Below are 25,122 nucleotides of genomic sequence, written 5' to 3' on the forward strand. Positions count from 1 at the left end.
GATGTTTACATCACTCTAAGACAGGGAATCCTGTCTCTGTCTGCACTATATTACGACCCTTGTCATCGCCTGCCCTGGAGCAGTTGCATATGCATCTACTTGTCCCACTAAGCAAGTCTCTCTTGAATGGCAGAAGCAAACGAAACCTTTGTAATTTCCATAAGGCATCCCATAGCAATTTGCACAAAGCAGCCACACAATCAGTGTTAAGTTATCAGAAGAGCAATGTTCTTGACTTTGCCTTAACACACAAGACCCATGAAAAAATGACAGGAAAAGTAACTTACACACATGGGGTGGGGTTAGTGGTAGTAGTGGTAAGAATGTTAGCAAGAAACCTCGAATGAAAATATTAAAATGTGTTGTGACTTAATCAGTCGCTGATGTACTTAAACAAGAGTCAAGATTTTTTTTTTAAGTAACTTTTCATACTTCCCAAGTTAGAAGCTGGGGAAGCTTCATTATTTTGTTTGAAAGTTCTCCGAATTAGGCACACCCATATGACACAGCCAATGTAAATAATTTGTTCTCCTGGTGTTGCCACTGCTGAACAATGATGAACGGATCAACAGTACAGATATTCCCCAAGGAAGAGTGACCTATTGTGTAAAAAATACATTCCAAAACAAGGAACTGTATTTAGGATAGGTTTCTACTTTCTGAATTCTGGCACACCCTTAGTCCCTAACTGCCTATAAATCAGTCTCCTGAAAAACCTGCAACTGATTTTTCAAAAGCAATGCAATTCAATTCAACAAACATTTATTGAGTGCCCACTGTATAAAAAAGCACAAGAATGGAAACCTGAGGGAAAAGGGCCTGCAAAGGAGATGGATAAGAAGCAACATTCAGAATAGAAGGAAAAGATACAGAAGAGAGAGGTGTATGAAATGCAAAAGAGGAGCTGGTCAACATTCTCAGATGTCACAAAGGGGGAAAGCTGAGATTCTAGAAGAAAAGGTATCAAAATTCTTACTGAGTAAATGCAAACAATTGGGATCAATAAATAATAAAATGAGTGTCTTTCCATGCAAAGAATGATTCTGCCTTATAAATCTATTCCCCAATAATAAGTTCTAGTTCTATTAATGTCACTACTAACCTTCCTACCATCCAAACTTGAGATTTCTTCCTTTTCCTTTTAATAACAAATGTGATCCGTTACCAAATCCTATTACTTGCACCCACAAAATTAGGGTCCCAGGCATGGTAACGCAGGCTGTGTACTGCACAAGGATGTGAAAAGGGGAGGAGCATTGAAACCAAAGACATATCCTTAATAATTTTCCAGCAGATGGCAGTCAAGTGTCTTATTCTAATAAACGTATTACAACAATTTTCTAACAGATGGAAGTAAAATGTCTTAAAGAAGTGGTACTTTTTTTTTTTTTTTTTTGAGTTAGGTCTCACTTTTATCACCCAGGATGGAGTACAGTGACACGATCACTGTATCCTTGACCTCCTGGGCTCTGGTGAGTCTCCCAAATCAGCCTCCCGAGTAGCTGGGACCACAGGCACATACCACCATATTGTCTGATTTTTTGTATACTTTGTAGAGACAGGGTTTTACCGTGTTGTCTGAGCTGAACTTGAATTCCTGGGTTCAAGCAATATGCCCACCTGGCCTCCCAAAGTACTAGGATTACAGGCGTAAGCCACCGTGCCCAGCTAGGGGGACCTGTTTTTAATTCACAAAATGTGCTATGTAGGTCAGTGGTGGCCCTGCCCACAGTATTTCCCATCTATTCTCTAGCCTTCATTCTGGCTGCAGCTACCACAAATCTGAATCACATAGTATCTTGCAATAGCTTCCAAATTGATCCCCTAATTTCTCCATACTTCAGTCCATCCCAGAAGCATTTGAAAAAATTCCCAAAGGTAGTGTTTTGCTAGTATAACTTTTCAAAAAATCTTCAGTGGTACTGTTATTTTTTTCAATCTCACATTCAAGGCCCTTCATAGCATGTCCTTTACCTTCTCTTTTAGTCTATTCTTTCACTGTTCCCAAGAGGTGCCCTACTCCTAGCTGAACCTAATTACTCTCTACCTTACATATGTCCTGTCCTTCCCTGCCTTGCTATCTTTGTTTATGTCATTTCCTCTGCCTCGAATGCTCTCCAAACTCAGTCTTCCTGCCATAAGTGCTAAATTACATGTAGTAGTATATTCCGAGGAGAGGTTTTTGGATGACTTAATATTGTCTTCAGCAAGCATCTGAAGAAAAATCCCCTCACTTTGGCTTTGGTTGGTATTCCAGTTATCTATTGGTGTATAACAAACTACTTACAACTCAAGACAATGATTATTAATTTTTTTTTGTATTTTTTTGTATTTTTAGTAGAGACAGGGTTTCACCGTGTTAGCCAGGATGGTTATTTTTATTATATCTCACAACTCTGTGAGTCAAAAATTAGGGCAGAGCTTGAGCATTTCTTCTGTTCTGTGTAGTGATGTTAGAGGTTGCTCTAGGGTACTGGTAGTCAGAAAACAGTTGAAGGACAACGTCACTCACATTTGGTAGAATGGCTAGAAAGTTGGGTTCAGCTGGGAATGTCAACCAGATCATCTATACACATGCCTCTACAGCATGATGGCCTCAAGCTGGTTGGACTACTAAAATGGTGGCTCCGGGCTCCAAGAGCAAGTGTTCCAGCAAACAAAGCAGAAGTCACATGGCCTTTTGCAACTGACCCTTGTAAGCCAGGGTCTCTTTGGCCATATTCTATTGACTGAGGCAGTCATCAGCTTGTCCAGATTCAAGAGGAGGGGGCGTTGACACAACTTTTCAAAGGGAGAGTGTCAAAGAATATGCAGCCATGTTTTAACACTGCCTAAGTTAGGGTAGAAGGGGGATAATATGGCAGACTTTCTCCCAGAAAGGTCTGAGCCACTTCTCTTACTGTTCCCTGAATATGTCACCGTCTTATACTTTTTCCCCTCGTATATCTTTCCTCTGCCTGGAAAGCATCTCCATTCCTCCTTCTTCCCTACAAGCATGTCTAATTGTCATACACCTTTAATGTCTTCATCCCTAAAGGACCAGCTTAAATTTGCCTTCCTCCAAGACTCCTTTCTAGATTCTTTCAGTCAGTTTTAATCTCTTGTTTCAGGTTCCCTAGTACTTTTTCTTCATGATAGTACTTTTCCTATTTATAGTTTTACATTAGATTTTCATTTATGTACGAAGCAAAAAAGAGAGAAAGGCAAAAAGAAAAATAGAATGCTGTAAGCCTGTGGCCTTGTAAATTCTCAGTCAAGTTTAAAGAGGGCGCAAAATGCTCGATGTAACCGGACTCTTCTGGAATCAAGTAGAGGGCTTGAGTCCCATGTCCAGGCTGATGCCGGATGAAGGTGACCCAGCACATGTAGACAACATAATTTAAAATATGTTATTTATATGTTTATTCTAAATTAATAGCAGTTGTAATTCTTATAGATTCCAGGAAAGATAAACAAACTTGGAGAGAAGGAAGGTTTAGTGTCTTGTGTCCTGCTTAATGATAGTTTCTAATACTACATACACTTTTGTCCTCAAAAATGTTCAAAATGGAACTTTCCCATGTCAGAGTAAAATCCATATCTGGCATAATCTACTGAAGAGATATACTAATGGGCCTGTGAGGTAATACAAACAACAAAAGCCAGTAATTCAAGCTATCCAGTTTAAATAACCATGTAAGAAGTGCAATTTTGAGCTAGAAAAGATCTAGTTCAATCTTATGATGAAAAATCTGAGGCCCACAGAATGCGACTAGTCCCCAAAGAATTCATTTTCTGTATAAAAACAAACACAACAAAACCAAAGCTACAAAGATCTGTGAAGCAAGATATGTACAAAACTTCTGTGGCAGTATTGTCTCAAACAGGGTGGGGAGAGAAAACGTGTCCATAAATGCCCACTACTCGGAGAAAGGATAAATTGTAGTATCTTCATACAAAGAAACATTACACAGTAGTCAAAATTAATGAACTAGAGCTACAAATATCAACACGCATAAATATGAAAAATGCAACATTGAATAAGAAGGCAAATTGCAGAATACAAAGAAAATGACAAGACTTATATAAAATGTTTAAGTAAGTAAAACGGTACTATAAATAGGTTGGAATTACATACCATATATGGTAAAAGTATAAGAAAATGGCATGGGAATGAATGGCTTCTTCAATGGGGGCTGAAGGTGTACAGAGGCAGCTTCCACAGTATCCACCCACTATGTTTTCTTTCTAAAGTTGGATGGTAGGTATGTGGATGTTGGTTGTACTATACTTTATAACTTTTATAAAGCTTATTATATAATAAAATTTAAAGATAAAAAGATGGGTAAAAACAGCTTTTACACTTTCTTAAGATCTTCACTATAAAAATTCAGCATAAACAGAGGGAAATAAAGATTAGGCAGTCTACAGAGGGAATGATTCAAGACCACTGGGATAGGCTATGTGAGAAAAAGGAAAAGCAAAGATGCCTCTAGTTCTCAAAATAAGGTAAGAAAAACAAACCAAAAATCCAGCCAAGGCCAAACACGGTGGCTCATGCCCATAAACATAGCACACTGGGAGGCTGAGGTAGAAAGACTGCTTGAGCCCAGGAGTTCAAGACCAGCCTGGTCAACATAGGGAGAACCCTGTCTCTAATTAAAAATAATAATTAAATTTAAATAATTAAATAATTTTAAAAAAACCCAAACAAGCAGGCACATTTTAAAAATCTTAAATAAACCACATCTCAGATTCCTCCCTCAACTTTCGCATTTCTGTTTTATGAGTGAACCCTACCCCAAAACTTCCACTCTAGACAAACCATAAGAAGATAGGATCAAACACAACACAACACAGAACCCTGCTGCAGCCTCTGGAATGGTGGCGGGAGTGGAACCAACAGCATAACTAAGACTTAGTGGGCATATATTACGTACCAGGCATTGAAAGCTTTGAGCTTTTTCTGCATTCTCTACTTAATCCACACAACATCCCTAAACGTGGGAATTGCTACCATGCTCATTTCAGAGAAGCTAAAGAAATTGTCAAGGCCCCACAGCTAGCAAGTGGTGGAACCAGGAGGCTAGCCAGATCCAGATAATAATCAACATGCTTTTCTGTCTATCTAAAACGAGAATGACCAAATATCTGTAAATTAACTCTTCAAAAAAGTTACCTCATTTACATCTGGCTCCAAAGCATGTTTAATGAGATTAAAGTAGCTTTACTTTGGTAGTATAAGTATTTCTCCTTCTGCAACACAGCACAAAGAACTTTATTTTATAGATCACTCTCTTAAAAACAACACCTGTACTACGGTTCACATGGTTGTCAAGGTTTAAAAAAGAATACAAATAATAACAAAAGCAATTCCAAGGGGAATGTTTCTTTTGAGAGACAGGATTAGATGGAAACATTCTAAAAAATGAGAAAAGGAACGCCATCTGGAATAATTTTATTTTCTCACATCTTGGATACCTCATAGTGTGAAAAAATGTGAAAATAAAGGATCAGGAAGTCTTGAAGTTGAAGAGTCTCAACATCTCAGAATCCAAGATGACACCTTGAATACATAATATAATTGATAGTTGCTTATGAATGGATACTGTCTCTGGATTTTTCTCCTTTTACTAACAACTAACACATTTACATCATTCATCTGTTAATAAAAGTAGTAACTCATGTCTCAAAGAAAGGCAAAATCCCATTCATTTAAAACAAAGAAGGAGCATATTAGTTTACCACAAAACAGATCAATGTGTAGCTATTCTATCAAAGTGGTACTTCCCTTTCAGGCAAGCAGGTACCACATACTGTAGCAGTGCCAAAGACTCCCAGGAAAACTCGGCAACATCAAAGCCTGAGGTCTTCAACCCTGGCTGCCCAGTAGAATCACCCAGACTTTAAGGAATTCTGAGCAGACTGTAACTCTACATATGATTGGTAAAACAGTGTAAGTGTCTAGCAGATTACATAAGAGAATATTTTCTTGATCATGGGGGAGGCGAAGATTACTTGCACAGCAGAAAGTGCTAACCAAAAGGGAAACAGATTGAGAAACTTAACATTAAAATTAAAAAATTTTTTAACAAGAGACATCTAGTAAAAAGCAACCCATGATGTGGGAGACAATAGTGACCAGCGCATTCATCAAAGAACAGAGTAAGGGGCTTGGAGCTGCTGTAGCCATCTTGCCACCAGAAAGGGGCAGCTGGTCTGAAGATGAGGCTTGCACACAAAGAATAAGATCCTGGGCCATCTTTGGAACCTTAAATCAAGATATGCCCAAAGTCAGTCCAACTCGTGGACTGTTTGGTTATATGTGTCAACAGATGCCCTTTTTCATTTAAGCCAGGATAAGCTAGATTTTCTGTCACTTTCTTCATAAATAATCGCAAACAATACTCAGTTCAGACCCACTCACACTTTAATTCTCAACTCTCTGGGCACATTAACAAGCTCTTTTTTGGTCAATTCACCCGGTGTAAATCCCCATGTCCTCAAGTCTGATTTCACGATAACTCCAAACTGGGGTGGTTACTTGCCTGATCTTACACAGAAAAGGCTATCTTCATTTTCCAACAACTATCTTTACCCTTTGGGGTCCGACTTCACACTATGCCTAGTTTTAGCATTTAGTCTGATATCACTTCATAGTCCTTTCTTTCTGATTAAGTCTCCCTATTTCTTGAGTCCCCCACTCCCAGGGCTCAAAGCTCTAACAAACACTACTTATTCCAAGCAATGTAGTTCACTTGTTTATTCATTTGTTCATCTAAAACATTTATTTAGTGATAAGTGTGTGTCAATCCATATATTTATAACCATCACCATATCTTATATAATAATCCCTTAAGATTTCAAATAATCATTAAAACTTCTAAAATTCTACCTTCTTAACTTTTATGTTTAAATAGCTCATGGGAGTCTGCCTTGCACTAGTGGCACTGGGATGCTAACATTACATACACACTTAGCCAGCATGTTTTTAGTAGTCATTGCTTAATTTTAAAAATGGTTTCTTAACTTGTAACCACTCGGATTTTTTTTTAAATCTTAAATTTTTCCGCAAAACTCTCCTTGACTTTTAATGTACTTGGAAACCATTTTGGAGTGTCTTTGCCAATACAAAAGCCTTTTCTTTAAGCCTGGCATAGGCTGGACTGTAGTGAGTGGCATAAAGAGGAAGCAGAGAGATTTTTCTCCTTTTGCACACTAAGTTTTTAAAAAGTGCCACCAGATGTGAAAGAGAAAATTTAGACTCTGAATTCTGAAATTCAATCTAGCAAGAAAGAGGCAACAAATTCTTAAGACATAGTATACTTCAGCTATCTGCCATAACACCATTTCCTCTTGTAAATGAGCTCTTGATTAGAGAAAGTCTGCATCATTTTTTCTACAGTTAACAAGGTTTATATTACTTCAGTGAGTGCTATTGGGAAGGAAAAATGGGGTGTCTTTAAAAGGAACTGGGGGTCAAATAAATGAGACACTAAACAAGACCTTAAATTTTGTACATGGAAAGTCTCTGCTTTACTAAATAACATTTCTGATGGATTTTTTAAAGAATAAAATATTTGTGTCTAACCCTGATATTACAGATTAATAGCTGTCCAACATAGCCTGAACTGAGCAAAATAGCAGTGAGAAAACAGATCAAGGCAGGCATTCAATGTGGAGTGAAGACTTGGAATTTGATTTTGAGATAGATTTGAAGCCACCGGAGGGTTGTGAACAAAGGAGTGACATGATCTCACCTACACTTAAATTAAAAAGAAACACCCCAGCAGCTGTATGAAAAAAGACTATAAAAACAGAAGAGAATATTATACTGCTAATAACTAAATGAAATAAATCTGTAAGTTGCTGTGAAAAGATGTGCAATCATATGGTTAAGTTGAAAAGCTAAGATGCAGAGTATGATCTTGTTTGTGGAAAAAAATATGTATATACACAGACACACCACATGTACACATACTGCAGTGATGTCCTTTGGATTTTAGAAAATTTACAGCTGAAAAAAATAAATCCACATACCCAAGTTGTTTTAAATATACTTAGAAGTTTTCCAATAATGGAATTATTCATTTTAAATATAAACTGAATTAAAATTAAACCTTAATGAAATGAAAATTTAAAAATCAGTACATGTGTTACATTTCAAGTTCTCCACAGCTACATGTGGCTGGTTAGTGCACACCACCCTACTGAACAAAGCAGATCTAAACAACTGTAAAACATACATAAGGAAAGCTACCCATTTGACGAGGGATTAATAACCAGAATATATAAGGAGTTCAAACAACTGTGTAGGAAATAAAACTAATAATCTGATTAAAAAATGGGCAAACAATTTGATTAGCTATTTCTCAAAAGAAGACATGCAAATGTCAAACAGGCACATTAAAAGGTGCTCAACATCACTGATCATCAGAGAAACGCAAACAAAAATTACAATAAGATATCATGTTACCTGAGTTAAAATGGCTTATATTCACAAGACAGGCAATTACAAATGCTAGAGAGGATGTGGAGAAAAGGGAACCCCTGTACACTTTTTGTTTTGTTTTGTTTTTTTCTTTCTTTTTTGAGATGGAGTCTCGCTCTTGTCGCCCAGGCTGGAGTGCAATGACGTGATCTTGGCTCACTGCAACCTCTGCCTCCCAGGTTCAAGTGATTCTCCTGCCCCAGCCTCCTGAGTAGCTGTGATTACAGGCGCCCACCACCACACCCGGCTAATTTTTTGTATTTTTAGTAGAGACAGGGTTTCACCATGTTGGTCAAGCTGGTCTCGAACGCCTGACCTCAGGTGATCCACCCATCTGGGCCTCCCAAAATGCTGGGATTACAGGAATGAGCCACTGCACTGGGCCCGTACACTGTTGGTGGGAATGTGAATTAGTACAACCTCTATGGAGAACCTTTTGCAGGTATCTCAAAAAACTAAAAACAGAGCTACCATATGATCCAGCAATCTGACTGCTGGGTATATACCCAAAGGAAGGAAAATCAGTATATTGAAGAGATATCTGCACTGCCATGTTTGTTACAGCACTGTTCACAAGAGCCAAGATATGGAAACAACCTAAGCACCCATCAACAGATGAACGGATAGTGAAAACGTGGTATTTATACACAGTGGAGTACGATTCAGCCATAAGAAAGAATGACATCCAGTTATTTGTGACAACATGGATAGAGCTGGAAGTCATTATGTTAAGTGAAATAAGCCAGGCATAAAAAGACAAACATCGCACGCTCTCACTTATTCGTGGGATCTCAAAATCAAAACAATTGAACTTATGGAAATAGAGAGTAGAAGAATGGTTACCAGAGGCAAGGAAGAGTAGTGGGGAGTTGGGGGGATTGATGGGGATGGTTAATGGGTACCAAAAATAATAGAACGAACATGACCAAGTATTTGACAACACAACAGAGTGACTATAGTGAACAATAATTTAATTGTAAATTTTAAAATAACTAGAGTAGAACTGAATTGTTCGTAACACAAAGGATAAATGCTTGAGAGGATGGATACCCCATTTTCCGTGATGTGATTATTACACAATGTATGCCTGTATCAAAACATCTCATGTACTCCATAAATATATACACCTACTATGTACCCACAAAAATTAAAATAAATAAAAAGATGATGTTACAACAATTTTAAAAAATATATAAAGAAGGTTAAGTATTTTCTTCTTGGGATTACAAATGAGGGTGGAGTAGGGGTCTTTTACTTCTCACTTTATGCCTTCTGGAATATGTATGCTACATAATAAATATATTTTTTCATGTTTAAAACCATTAACTACAGACCAGGGTGGATCCAGGTTGTAGGGTATCTCAACCTTATGCAACTTTTCTAGACCTTTTAAAGAAAAAGAATACAAAATTATGAATAAAAAATTAGAAGAGAAAGTGGAAGTATATTTAGAACAGAAAAATTACAAATTTTAAATAGCTGAAAATAAACATCATGAAATTCAGAAAAATACCATCCTATTTTTATTTATCCAACAAACCTCTATAATGTTTTTTTCTAAAATTTTTGATTATGCATATTTTGACAAATGACAATTTTATAATACAATTTTCTACATATAAAATTAAAAAATAATTTGGTATCTCTTCTAATTACGCTGTAAAAAGAATTTTTAGAAATATGTGTTGAGGAAAGCTTCTTTTCACTTCACAACTCATGTTGGGGTTTTTAGGATCATTGTAAAATTTGGGAAAACTTTCATAAAATTTTTTTCATTTATGAGTTGCAAAATTTCAGGGTATTTCAAAGTTTCATATGTGGCAACTAATCTATATACTCTTTGAATTGAAGATACTCCTTAATTATAAAGCTCATTATAGTTACATATTATGACATTTTATGTTGTCTTTCTCGATATGTATTTTGTGGTTAAATCAAGAGAAACTTAAGTGTTTCCCTAGTGTATTCATATGATTCACTCTTTTTTATTAACTAAGTTTTCAAGTAGTCTATCAAGCCTGTTTATTATCTCTCTTAGAAACTTTTCTTTTCAACGAATTACTGCTTTTGTTATAATCTATTTTTTTACAACATGCTTTTTGATATCAAATAATTTCTACTTATTTCATCATTCATCTTTGTTGCTTTAGTTTTATGTTCCATTATCTAAATTATCTCAGTTCTTTAATAAGTAAGTGCAAAAATGAGAAAATAACCCTATGTGCCTAAATTAGGAGTCTATAATTTCTCACTTGTGTTATTGAAATGTTTCAAACTATCTTTCAAACTATAGTTTAAAGTTGTATATTCTCAACTCAATTTCCCTTTAGCCAGATCTGATAAATGCCTGTGATCATTCAAAAGCAATCCCATGTGAGGAAATGTGATAGAAGGACGGTCAGAGTAGAAAAGAGATAGCAGTGTTAATTAATTATGCTTAAATACCTTTAAATTCTTCAAATTTTGCAAAACCATATGCTCATGTGAACACATTGCTAGAGGTCCTCACAGAGCCTTGGAGGAGGTCTGTGCAAGTCAGAGGTCCTGAAACCTAAATCCCAGTAAATTCACTCCTGGTAAATTTGCCTCTGATTACAGGTAAACAGAGCAGTTAGAAGATCCAACTAAAGCCAAAGGTCCTTGGCTCAAGCCCAGGAGGAGCTGGGTGTTTGTCCCCACCTGTCCCTCCACCCTCATATATAACATTCAATTTCAGGGTGACATATGCTTATAGGAAGTGTTAGTGCAAAGTCTAATTTACTTTCCCTGACTTTTCCACGTTGTAAAGCTAGAATTGCTTACATTCCTCATTTTTGCCAAAATTGAGATTCACACAGGTTGAAATCTTAGTTAACCAAAAATCTCTAACTTATCAGAAATTTCTTCAGTTTCACCAATCTATTGTTTCCATTGGTACATCTAGTCTCTCTCTCTTTACAATTCTTGAAACTTTATCCCTAGTTTAACATACCAACTCTAAAAGTTTTATTTGCCCCACACATTCATTAAAATTATCTCTCATTTATAAAATATGGGCCAAAATCATGATACGTATAATTGGGGAGAGATATAGTCATCGACAGAGCTCAATACTGTACTTCATAAGCTGAAGTAATGTAACTGGTGGTATAACACAGAAAACAATAATGACAGCATTATATTCACATTGCTCAGCTATATACACAAAGAGAAGCCTGCATAATATCAAATGGATAAATAAAGTAGAAGTCTCGACTGGCTTTTAACAGTTAAAGCTGGTTTTCAGTTTCTCTTTACAATTCATCTTGTATTTTTAATATAGGGAAGTTCAAGGTATTATGGGGTCATTACTTCTTATTAAATACTTTATTGACACTGTTTGCTATCTCTATTTACCCTTTCTTACTTTTAAATCCAGCAATAGGATTAGAACAATTATTGCTTTCACCAAATTCTGAAACATCTCAAAAATACAGTTAAGAGCACTCTGCAGCCAAACTGACTGGGTTTATATCTCAGCTCCGCCATGTTCCAGGTGTGTGATTTTGAGCGAGTTACTTAACCTCTCTGTGCCTCATTTATCTTATTTGTAAAATGGGGATAAAATAATGCCTACCTCATAAGTATGCTAGTGAGGATTACATGAATTCATGTTTGTAACTACTTAGAACAGTGCCTTACACACAGTAGTGTTGTATACGTGTTTGTTAAATATAAGAAAAATATGTAACCGTGTATAATATAAAATGGGCAGTCATTAAAGAAGCTATAATCAAGAAATCAGGTAGTTATTCTAATTTGAGTGGAGTTTTACTATTTTCCATCAAGTACTGTACATTTCAAACTGCCAAAGATAATTAGTTCAAATTTAAAAGCACAAACACATTTCTGGGCCAAATAAACAATTTGTACGTTATCAATACCATATCTATCTCTGACCATGAGGAAGTCAAAGACTGACAAGCAGCTTAGCAGAGCCTGATGTATGTGAAATGGACTCTAGCTGGGCAGCTTTAAGGAAGTTATTTAATTTTTTGGAAACTCCGTTTCCAGATTTGGGCAAATGGGTACAAATACTACCTAAACTTCTTAAGATATTAGTTAAAATTACATTATATAAGACATATATAAAGAGCTAGTATGTAGTACAAGATACTTAATAAATAGAAGTTATTATAATTGCAATTGACCATAATTCTATTTTGCTAATATTCCTCTTTATATATTATACCTTACATTATAGACAACTGCCTCTCACCATTCTAGCAGTATAATTAAGAATATTTATCTTCCCTATTCACTTTTGTTAAGATGTCAAACATAATCAATGTCTGACCTTGTCTTGGACTGAGACTGAATAACATTGGTGAAAGAGATCCTTCATGGATATTTATGAATGCAAATGTGACACATAACGTCCTTTCATTAGTAGTTACATTATTAAAAGTTTTACAGAACTTAGATAAACTATCCTGGAAAATAATAATCTTATCTTGGATGTTTTCTGTGTAATAAATGTTTCAATTTATACCACCTTTTACGAGAACATACAAAAATCTCAATATATGCTATTTTATAAATCTTTTCATCATGTCTACATATTAGATCACAGCAAATATCAATGCCCAGTTTTATTTTAGAAAAATATGAGAGTAAAGATTTATGACTTGCCCTCCTAAGCATGCCAAGAGGGGAATTCACATAATTTCTCACTTTTCTGAAGGAAGCCTTTGCAACCAGTACTGAGAACACTATAAAATTAAGTACTGGAAGCTAAAATATTCTATAAGCCATGAAAAAAACGCTTACCCACTCCCATTCCTGGAAAATGCATTAACTAATGTTCCTCAAATATTTTTCCTTGGATTAGGCAGAAACAGTTCAAACCCACAGAAGACACATAGCTTTCACGTGGAATATTGGCTATTAAAGTGTGCACTGCTGGAAAGTAATTAAACCCCACTGTACTCTCACTTAGGTGAGATTATAAAAACCTAGAAAAGAGTCCTTCAAGGAAAATGTGTCAAAACCATTTAAATTAATTTAGCACATCAAATTTCACTCTATTTATTGTGGAATTGTTGCAGTTATTTTAACATTAAAAATAAGTAACTGATAAATTGAATTTGTTATGGAATCCCCCACAAACCTGTCCTCAAATCTATTATAAAACACCAATACCAAGTATGGAAAGGCTCATGCTAAAAAATTTGAAAACATTATCAAGGGAAATTTTTTTAAGCAAATACAGAAATCAATGCAATGCAATCGCACTGATCTGGGCGAAGAAGAGCCCACAGTAAAAGAAAATCATGCGTAATAGGATATCTCTAGCACAGCAAGAAAAAGAGGGATAAAAGAGGGAATTAGGAGTGTGAGAAGTTTGGCAGTTCTTAGATTTACTGATGACCCTGCCTGGCTGATAGAGCTAAATCCTAAAGCATCCTTCTGATAAATATTACATTATTTTCCCCAAATTTTTGCTCCTAAAAATAAAAGAATTTTTAAAATTTTTATATATACAAATATATATACACATATGTCTATAAATGTACTACTCACCCCCAAAGAACAACATGATAAATCGTATTTTAACAGAAATGAAGGTAATAGATGGGAATTTGGTAAATGTGTACATCAGCATTATGATTATATTATTAATATTAATGTACCACCACAGGAAAATGTTGATAACCTTGCTGTAAATGTAAATCTAAGCCAAAAATAAGTCCTTCCTCACTTGCTCCCCTCAAAAAATTACAGCAGCTCTAACAATAAGATGTTGATTAATTTATATTCCAATCTGGGAATGGTTAGTTCTGTGGCAGAAGCAGATTTCAAAATATCACTGTTAGTCTGCATATTTCTAGAAATCTTTATTTTATAAATGCATATTGAATTTATATGTTATAATTTATGGAATATAATTTGGTTTAAGGAATTATTATATTATAATTTTATGACATAAACAATTACATAATAAAAAGTAAATAATAAAACATATAACTTTATAAAATAAAACATATAGGCTGGGCACGGTGGCTCACACCTGTAATCCCAGCACTTTGGGAGGCCAAGGCGGGCGGATCATGAGGTCAAGAGATCAAGACCATCCTGGCCAACATGGTGAAACCCTGTCTCTACTAAAAATACAAAAAAAAATTAGCTGGGTATGGTGGCAAGCCCCTGTAGTCCCAGCTACTCAGGAGGCTGAGGCAGGAGAATCGCTTGAACCTGGGAGGCAGAGGTACAGTGAGCCGAGATCGTGCCACTGTACACCAGTCTGAACACAGAGCAAGACTGTCTCAAAAAACAAAACAAACATATAATATATAATCATAAAACATATACTTTATTAGATGATTATGCGTTGTTTTCCTACTTTTTTGGTTCAGAAATGGCACATCATCTAATAATTCAAGGATTTAGATTTAATTTCTGTACATTTTCCCCAAAACACAGGCAAAACTCTTTTCCTTTAAGGAAAATTATTTGTTAAACTGAAAATAATGAAGACTAAGTTTTCCGTTAAATGGAGAAACAAGGAAACCTAGCAAGTAACAATGAAGATTTCCCATTTCCTGAAACCCTGACCTAAGGGGCTCAATGCTAGAGATGAAAGGACCAAAAACCTCCATGTCTGTTCTGTTTTGAGTTACTCCTCTGGCAGCCTCCTTGGCAGTTTCAATTGCCTAAAAGGCTTATTATTTCTTGGAAAAAATATACTTCATAATTACTAAGTATCACGATAACCTAAGATTTGACGCTTTCTGACTGTCACTGTAATGTAAAGAGAGCCATCCTCTACTACTCTGTGACCTTGACCAAGTCACTGCAAATCTTTGAGTCTTGGTTTTCCTCATCCATGAACCAAGATGAAAACATTTGCCCTGCCTTGTTCTAGGGATTTCTGAAAGGATCTAATAAAGTAGCACGTATGAAATGCTCTATGATATAGCAAGTGTTAAACAAATGAGGTGCCATTAACAGTTACAAGAATAATACTGATTACCTAATTAAATTAAATATACTTAACTGTAGTGGGGCCTTTTGAAACTCTCTCATTTAAACAATTTCTATTCTCCTGTAGCAACTCCAAAACAATACTAGGATTTATTCCTTCCTATTATTTAGGGAAAAGTCTTCATGGCCTAATGGCTAAAGTATCTCATTACTATTTCTCACCATGCACTTGAAGGCAACTTTGCCTACTTAACAATAAACATCATTTCTAATTAGATGTATGAAGTGCCTAAAATAAACATGGCAATAACTTCCAATAACAGTTCACACACACACACACACACACACACACACACAAACATGCACTCCACTTAAAAGAAATACAAACATTTAAAAAAAATCTTTTATATCTATAGGGCCTTAATACCTGAAGATAGCAATAAGAAAGAGGATTGTATGTGTAAACTGTGCCAAAGCCAATAATAAGGCATTCTCAAGTTGTGTTTGAAATTCTTTAAATAAGGTGGCCTTTTTAGCGAATTAAGATAAAGGTGTGAAACATTTGAGGGACAGGGCATTTGGCTGGCATTCTGCCACGTTCTGCACCAGATAATTTCAGTTGCTGCTATTTGTCTCATATGTTTTTTATTCTTCCTCTAGGGAAGTCAAAGCCTTTTCACTTGCAGGCAAATTTTACTGTAGCTCTGGTAACTACTTTACAAGGTGATAAGCATTCACAAGAGGCTTTTATTAGGCCAGTAGCTAAGGCAAAAACTACATGCACATATTTAAGCAACATGTGTGAAATGAAAGACTTTAAACGTGTATGAGTTCCAAGTTAGCACACTAAAACTGCTTATCTAATGAAAAGGCTGGGGATAAGAGGAAGGAGCATTTTTAAAGAGTCTAAAATGCAATTATAAAATTGTATATTTTCTTTGCCTTCAACTGAACATATCAGGTTGTTTAATTAACTATATCATTTCCTGCATTTGCTAACCCATTGCTCTATTTTGCCCATTTGCCCAAAGTGCTTCCCTCTATCATTTTCCCAACTGATTTTGCAAAGTTAGAACAGTACACTGTGTTTTACCATGTTTCTTCTACTCAGCTCCACACACAGTGAGCCAAAGAAGTACAGTACAAACTCTATGGTGCATGCAAACTATGAGAGCAACTAAGCATTTAAATACGAGAATATTAATTAAGACGCAAGGTTTAACAGTACTACGCTAATTGGAGAGGAAAAAAAGACCATCAGAAAGGCACCAATTGGCTGAGTGTGGTGCCACGTGCCTGTAGTTCTAGCTACTCAGGGGGCTGAGGTGGGAGGATCTCTTGAGCCCAGAAGTTTGAGGGTGCAGTGAGCCATGAAAAGGTAAGTCTTGGTCCCAGACAGGCCTGGATAAGGAAAGAGAAAAGAAATAGCCCAGGAAAAGACAAGAATAAGGAACCAATGTAAACTTCCAGGGCCCAGAGAGACTGAGCAAAGAGCTCCAATGAGGGGGAATGGAAAGAAAATGTGGGGAAACAGACCACTTGTCATTGTACTAGACTACTTTTTACAGACCACGAAGTAAAATATACTCAGTGATGTTCAAGTCTCCTTCTATGATCTGCAAGTTAATATCATAAATCTAATAAAATAAACTCTCCCTGGTTTATAAAGACAGTGATTTTCCTGACAACTCAACTTTCCCTGACCTGTTCGCTCGACTATAAGCTTACTGAGAATGGGTTCCATCTTATATTTATTCCCAAAAGTTGATCACAGTGTCTAGTACATTAGTAGATACCAAAATAAATGCTTCCTGAATTCTACAGCACAGAGCCAAGGGGTAAGAAATGGACTTGGCCAGCACAGAGGCCTTTCTCAGTTTATCACTGATAGGCACATCCCATAAGGAGTTCAGAGTTTCCCAAAATAAAGTCATGATATAATTAGAAATCAGAGAGAAGCAACAGTAGAATCTCAAAAAGAAAGTACAGCTGACCTTTGAACAACACAGGTTTGAATTGCAGGAGTACACTATACATGTATTATCTTCCCCCTCTGCCACTCCTGAGACAGCAAGACCAACCTCCCCTCTTCCTCCTCCTCTTCACCCTACTCACAGTGAAGATGACAAGAATGAAGACCTTTATGATGATCCACTTCCACTTAATGAATAGTAAGTATAGTTCCTCTTCTCTATGTTTTTCTTAATAACATCTTTTTTTCTCTAGATTGGCCTTATTGTAAGAATATAGATTATAAAACACATACCATACAAAGTATGTGTTAATAGACTGTTTACGTTATCAGTAAGACTTCTAGTCAACAGTAAGCTATTAGTAGTTTAAGTTTTGGGGGAGTCAAAACTTATACACAGATTTCCCACTGTGCACAGGGGTCAGTGCCCCTAACTCCCATGTTGTAAGGGTCAACTGTATTATGAGAAGACAACCTACAGAACGGGAAAAAATATTTGCAAATCATGTATATCTGGTAAAAGGCCTGTATCTAGACTATATAAAGAACTCTTACAATTCAATAATAAAAAGACAAATAATATGACTTAAAAATAAACAAAATATCTGAATAGACATTTATCCAGTGAAAAGATATAAATGGCCAATAAACACATGAAAACATCATTAGCCATCAGGTAAATGTAAATCAAAACCACATCACACTCACTAAGATGACTATAATTAAAAAAAACAAAACAAACAAAAAAAAAAACACAGTAACAATTAGTGTTATCAGGACATGGAGAAATGAGAACCCTTGTACACAGCTGGTGGGACTATGAAATGGAGCAAATCCCTTTGAAAAACTGTCTGGCAATTCCTCGAATGGTTAAACATAGGACTGCCATATAATCTAGCAATTCTACTCCTAGGTATACACTCAATGAAATGAAAATACATGTCTACAAAAAAGCCTGTACACAAATGTTCACAGCAGCATTATTCATTATATCCAAAAAGCAAAAACAACATAAATGTCCATCAATCGGTGAATAGATAAATAAAATGTGGGATAGCCATACAATGGGATATTATTCAACAATAAAAATGAATGAAGTAATGATATCTGCTCTAACACAGAGAGGTCTTGAAAACATAAAAGAAGCCAGTCACAAAAACCTACCTATTTTAAAATTTCATTTATATGAAACGCCCAGAATAGGCAAATCTATACAGATAGAAAGTAGATTCCTGAGTGACTAGGGCTAGGGGAAGGAGGATTTGGGGGAAATAGTGAGTAACTGCTAATGGATACAGAGGTTTCTTTTGGGGTGATGAAAATGTTCTAAAATTAACTATGGTAATGGTTGTACAATTGTGTGGATATGTTAAAAGCCATTGAATCGTAAACTTTAGGTTAATGTTATGTTATATTAATTATATCTCAATAAAGATTTTATTTTAAAAATAGTTTCTCTGGGGTGATGGAAAAGCTTTAGAAAGAGACAAGGGTGATGGTTTCACAACATCATAAATACAGTCAACACTACTAAATTGTACACTTGTAAATGGTTAAAATGGAAAATTTTGTTATATATATTTTAACACAATATTTTTTTAAAAGTGCAGAATGGAAAATATACATGTATATGTATAATATACACATATATGTATATTAGCTTACTTTCCCCTGCTTTAATAATGAATAGATTCTTTCTCCAACAGACTCACTTTGTCCAGAGTAGGAAAATCTCACATCTAAAACGTGTTATGAGCCCAAACACACATAAGGGGAAAGTATTAGCATGACTTTGGAAAATTTATTGAAATAAATCAATCAGTTAAAAAAATCTGTAAAAGATATCAAAACATCTTTAAACACCACTGAACATTCTTTTTTCAATGTTATAATTTATAAATTTTGTATCTGTTGTTCTTTAACCTGCCTTAACACTGTTTTTGACAAATGATGTTTGTTAATTGTTTTGCTATTTCATGTTGTGAGGAAATTAATTGACTGTTACAATTCAGGTTTTAACAAATTGCATTTCTACTATCCTTTGCTAATTATGCTGTGCTAAGATTTTGCATAACAATTCACACTACATTTAATCTACTTTAATTTTAAAGCAACTTATTTGTAAGTACGTAAATGTATATAAATTTCAACCTGCACCACCAGACCAAAACTGATTGTGTTGTTTCTAAACCAATTTTAGATAGATACTTACACAGAAATTCACATTCATGTGAATAAACTAAAAGTAACATTTAAATACATACCACCTTCTTCAGATTTCAACAGGAATGTAAATACATATATACACAGAGACCAAACAAAAACAACCTAGTGCATGGAGTGAAAAACACACGTGCTTTACAATAAATATTTCTATACAAATCTTTTCCAATACACTGAAAATTATTACCTTAACATTATTATATTTTGAACATATAGCACTTTGATGAGGTTAGTTTAAAGCAAGTCTATTATGACAGAAAGAATAGTAAATATTCTACCACAGTGCCATTTTATAGAAAATAAAGCATCAATATCAGAAACTGTAAAAATTAAAATGTCAAGCAATAGTAACTTTCTCATCAATCAAGCTGATTTTAGAGAAATAAATATAGAATTTCAAATGTTTGATTATTCATATTTATTTTATTCTTAGTTGACAATCATGAAAAATCACTTGAAAATTACGGTTCTTTTAGGCTCATTACGAAACAGTATTAATCCTTTAATCCTTCTAGAAATGGTCCTGACCCTTTTCACAAGATGGCGCCGAAAGCGAAGAAGGAAGCTCCTGCCCCTCCTACAGCTGAAGCCAAAGCAAAGGCTTTGAAGGCCAAGAAGGCAGTGTTGAAAGGTGTCCATAGCCACAAAAAAAAAAAAAAAAAAAAAAAAGATCTGCCCGTCACCCACCTTCCAGCAGCCCAAGACACTGCGACTCCGGAGGCAGCCCAGATATCCTCGGAAGAACGCACCCAGGAGAAACAAGCTTAACCACTATACTATCAAGTTTCCGCTGACCACTGAGTCTGCCATGAAGAAGACAGAAGACAACAACACGCTTGTGTTCATTGTGGATGTTAAAGCCAACAAGCACCAGATCAAACAGGCTGTGAAGAAGCTCTGCGACACTGATGTGGCCAAGGTCAACACCTGATTCGGCCTGATGGAGAGAAGAAGGCATATATTCAACTGCCTCCTGATTACAATGCTTTGGATGTTGCCAAACTTTCATAGTATCAACAAGCATTTACTAAATATCTATTATGTACCAAGCCCTGTGCTGTACAATGGAATTGTCTCACATCAATATTCATTTAAAAATAGTATTTATGAAAATTTTTCAGATGCAGTTGGTGAGAAATATTTTTTCAACACTATAACTATAAAATGATTGATTTTATTACACTAAAAATAAAAAATATTTTTTATTTAGTAGTAAAAAATGACTATTTTTTCATTTTACAAAGGTGTTCTATTTTTAATAAGTTGACTTAAAGCCTTTTACTTAATAGTCAAGTTTTACAAGGATGAAGAAATGCAGGATTTTTTCTGCTCTTATCATACTAATTGTAGTTAACTGAAAAGTCTACAGTTGTTTTCAGCAAATCAATGGTTTAAGTTTGTTTAAGTTATTGTTGGTTCAATAAGCAGAGAGGATCTCAACTGGCATTCTAATCAGGTTTCAATTCATTACATTACAGTGTTTTTTTATTTTTATTTTTATTTTTATTATTATTATTATTTGAGACGTTGTCTCGCTCTGTAGCCCAGGCTGGAGTGCATTGGCATGATCTCGGCTCACTGCAAACTCTGCCTCCTGGGTTCACACCATTCTCCTGCCTCAGCCTCCCACGTGGCTGGGACTACAGGCGCATGCCACCACATCCAGCTAATTTTTTGTGTTTTTAGTAGAGATGGGGTTTCACTGTGTTAGCCAGGATGGTCTGGATCTCCTGACCTCGTGATCCGCCCGCCTCAGCCTCCCAAAGTGCTGGGATTACGGGCGTGAGCCACCGCGCCCGGCCACAGTCTTTTTTTTTTAAGACTATTTTTTCCTTGCTCTTTAAAGGAATCCAAAGTTCTCCTAGTAAGTTGAGCACCTAGAGAAACTTTATCAAGACTTAACTCCCTGAATTACTGTCACTTCATACAAAATAGAAGCTTTATAACCTGAAGAAGTTTATGTAACTGCACAACTGCTCACTGCCATGCTATTAGCTACCTTAATGGTTTTGTCAATTAAATGGAATGTAAAACAAAAAAGAGTCTAAAAGTCAGGCTTTGCAAGAATTTAAAGAAAAAATGAATTCCTAATTTCAACATTAACAGAAGCAAACTTTAAACTTATTCCCACAAAGGGCAGACATGAATTCTCACAATACATCCTTGGAGGTGATTGCAAACATTATACAGGTTTGGACCCAAATACTGGAATTCTTTACTCATTAAAATTTGCAATTGATAAAACAGATTTGGGTTAAAGAGAAAAGGAGAAAGGAAGAAACAAAGAAAAGCCAGTTTTCAAATCGTCTTCAATTCTGGTATCTACATGTCAAGACATAAACAGATGCTGGATGCAGTCCAAAGAAACTAAAATGATCACAAAATCATTGATTGCTGTATAAGGTATATTACAACTGAGGGTTATGACTTTTCAGTATGGAAAGGGCAATGCAAAAGACAGATTAAAAGAGTATATAGTGTTATGAACAGTATGAAGGGTATGTCCTACTTGAATTTGTTCACTAAATTTCAAAATTCTAGAAGAAAAGCAATACCAACTTATACTTGAAATAATTTAGGGCAAATAAAAGAATGTTTTAAGAAGTTGATAGAAAACTTGTCAATCTTACCATAAAAAGTAGCATAAAGCTAAAATTATAACCGTTTGAAGAAGGATTTAGTTGTTTTTTAAGGATTTATAGACAAAGTAATCTTGCAATTCCATTTGGGTGGGGAGAGAAAACAGATAACTTTTTTTAAGGTTATCGCAAAGGATAGACATGAATTCTCACAATACATCTTTGGAGGTGCTTGTAAACATTATATAGGATTGGACCCAAATACTGAAATTCTTTACTCTTACTAAACCTTGCGATTGATAAATCAGATTTTGGTTAAAAGAGAAAGAGGGAAAGGAAGAAACAAAGAAAGAAAAGCCAGTTTTCAAATGAAAGTGATAGCTTGCTGCCCAGAATTTCAAATCCGTCTCATGCCTTGAAAGTAGTAGCAATCCAGGGTTTCAAGAACTTTTAACAATCATGCTTCTATCTGAAGGGGAAAAAGGGTTCACTGTATAGTAATTAGATGCTTACAGTCTTGACTTATTTAAGCTGCCTTCCTATTTTCCCCATTGACACAGGTAGCAAGGATGCTGACTCAGATTTCTCTTCAGGCCTGACTGGTTAATCTTCCTGTGCTCTCCTTTGTATAGACAAATAAGCAGAATCTGAATGTCTTCACAAGTTTCTCTAACTACTCAATAGCAAGCTGAGCCATTTCTTCCACTCTTCACGAATCTTTGAAAAATCAAAGGATCTCATAATTTCTCTGCAAAAAATAACTCGATTAGTATAAACTCTTACAGTTTCCATTTTTAACATAATATCAGGAAATATTAAGTGCTTTTTGACCCTAATATAAATATCCAGATTTTCTAAAGTTTTTGCTTGATTGATTTGCTATGTCACTAGGAACATCAAACAGTTTCCTTGAGAAAAACAGATCTTGAAGAATCTATTTTAAGTTTGGAAAATATTTCTCACCATTTTTAGACAGCAAAGGTGCTGAGGTCAAACCACATTGCACAAGAGCAAATAATCAGTTACTTCAAAAAAACACTTGTTAAGCTTGCTACCAAAACAAAACAAAACTATTTTATTTTGTTGAGAGTACCATGAAAAGAGCAGGTGTTAGTAACGAAGAAAAATACCAAATCTCACCTAAGGCTACAGCAACTTACAAAAAATATGATAAATTTCACAGGGACCAGGCAAGGTAATGACAGTGAGATATAATATTGACTGCATGATTAAACCTCAAATGCCTGCTGATGCAGCAGTTCATTACTAAGTATTTACATGTACTCATCTGTGGTCTGTGGAATTAAAATCTTTTAACAAACTATGCTAATTTCCTACTTTAAAAATACATTAATCTAAGCTACTTAAAGTATACTTACATAACAATTAAGTGACACTTGAAATGCTTTAAGTTTACAATTTGTCGTCCAGATTTTATGCCTGAAAAATGGTGCTGAAAAGTAAAAATAATTTCTCATCCTTTTTCCTGAAATTTCTCCCTGTTCTTTCAAGAATCCAAACAACAGGATTTCATTCCCTGTGCCGAGCCTCCTTTCAGTTTCCTCTTCCTACCTATCTCAGCTGAAAACTTAAGACCATTCACCCTACAGCCAATGGTTCCACCTTCTGCAGCTATCATCTAAATTCCAAATGCAGCCATGACAAGGCATCTGCACATGGCAGCTGTAACAGAAACACTGGCACTTTGCTGCTGAGAGGAAAGGTAGTGCCATTTTTTGAGCATTGGTACCCTCCCAGAGAGGATGACAGCTGGCAACTCTGTCCTACAGAAAATAGGAAGGCAAGAGAAACATATACAGAAATGCCTACATATGACGTCACTCGGTAGCCACAGCCCTAAAAGTATCCCAGAAAAAGGGCAAATTAGCGGTAAAGCTAAAGCAAAAAATTTTCCTGAACAGCATTTGGTTACAAGGACAAATAAAGTTCATTTATATTCATTGCTTAGTGGAAGATTTCTTTTACAACCATGTTATTTTGCAAAACTTTTATATCAATGCAACAACTTAGTCCAATGACTTTGAATAATAGTCCATTAAACATCACCAGGTCCTGCTTGAACCAGTGGTTAGTGTCAAATACCACGGCAAGTTATCCAACTCAAATAGAGATGATTTAAATTTTATGACTTGATGAATACAGCAATGATTTATTTTTTGGCACTAAGGGCATAGGCAGAACAAGCCTCTGTTTTGTTTGTTTCATTTTCAGGTTCAGAGAGTCAGATCCCATGCTGGAAAAAATTTTACAAAATATACTAAATTCTTCCCATGCCTACACCAGTGGTTGGTCACACTAAACTTCTTTAAGAAATGGAATTAATTCTTTTAATAACTACTGTTTAATATTCTACAGACCCTTTCATCAATTCAAAAAAATTATACCCTTTTATGTATTAAAGTGACATTCCTCTGTTAGCTTGACTTTAGAATCCATTTTCTCAATTGATAACATGAAAAACTAGGTTATGTTGTTTGTTTTAAGGTGACTAGCAAGACAAAGTTTTAGTGATGCTAAATTTTCCACTGCAGAATAATGACTAATATTTATTGACTTAGTGTATGCAAGTGCTGGGCTAGGCCTCTGGCATGTATTATCTCATTTAATCTTCACAACAATCTGATAAAATTTAACTACTATAAATTATGCTATCTGCCCACATTCCACATTCTTAAGTTACTATACACAAAAACACAATATACCCAGCTTCAAGGAGACCAAATTTAGCAAAAACTTAGGTAGGTAAATCAAGCAAAAACAATCATTTTTTGATAGGTGAAAATATAAGCACAATTAACACTTTATAAATCTCAATGTACACTTTAAAATAATAGTACAACCACTGCTGTCCCCCCAAATAAATAAACTGTCATAGGTGTAATGAATCAAATAATACTGAGTTTTTCCCACTGATT

At 35.4% G+C, this 25,122-nt stretch overlaps 1 protein-coding gene and 1 pseudogene across 1 annotated transcript in view; one reads left to right on the forward strand and one right to left on the reverse strand.

Moving 5' to 3' along the window:
- UMAD1 (UBAP1-MVB12-associated (UMA) domain containing 1) overlaps positions 1-25,122 on the reverse strand; it is a 261,998-nt gene that overhangs the window by 134,468 nt on the left and 102,408 nt on the right. The window lies entirely within an intron of this gene.
- Positions 20,148-20,618, forward strand: LOC116809407 (large ribosomal subunit protein uL23-like; annotated as a pseudogene).

This window comes from Hylobates moloch, unplaced genomic scaffold (assembly GCF_009828535.3).
Source record: "Hylobates moloch isolate HMO894 unplaced genomic scaffold, HMol_V3 SCAFFOLD_1, whole genome shotgun sequence".
Lineage (NCBI taxonomy): Eukaryota > Metazoa > Chordata > Mammalia > Primates > Hylobatidae > Hylobates > Hylobates moloch.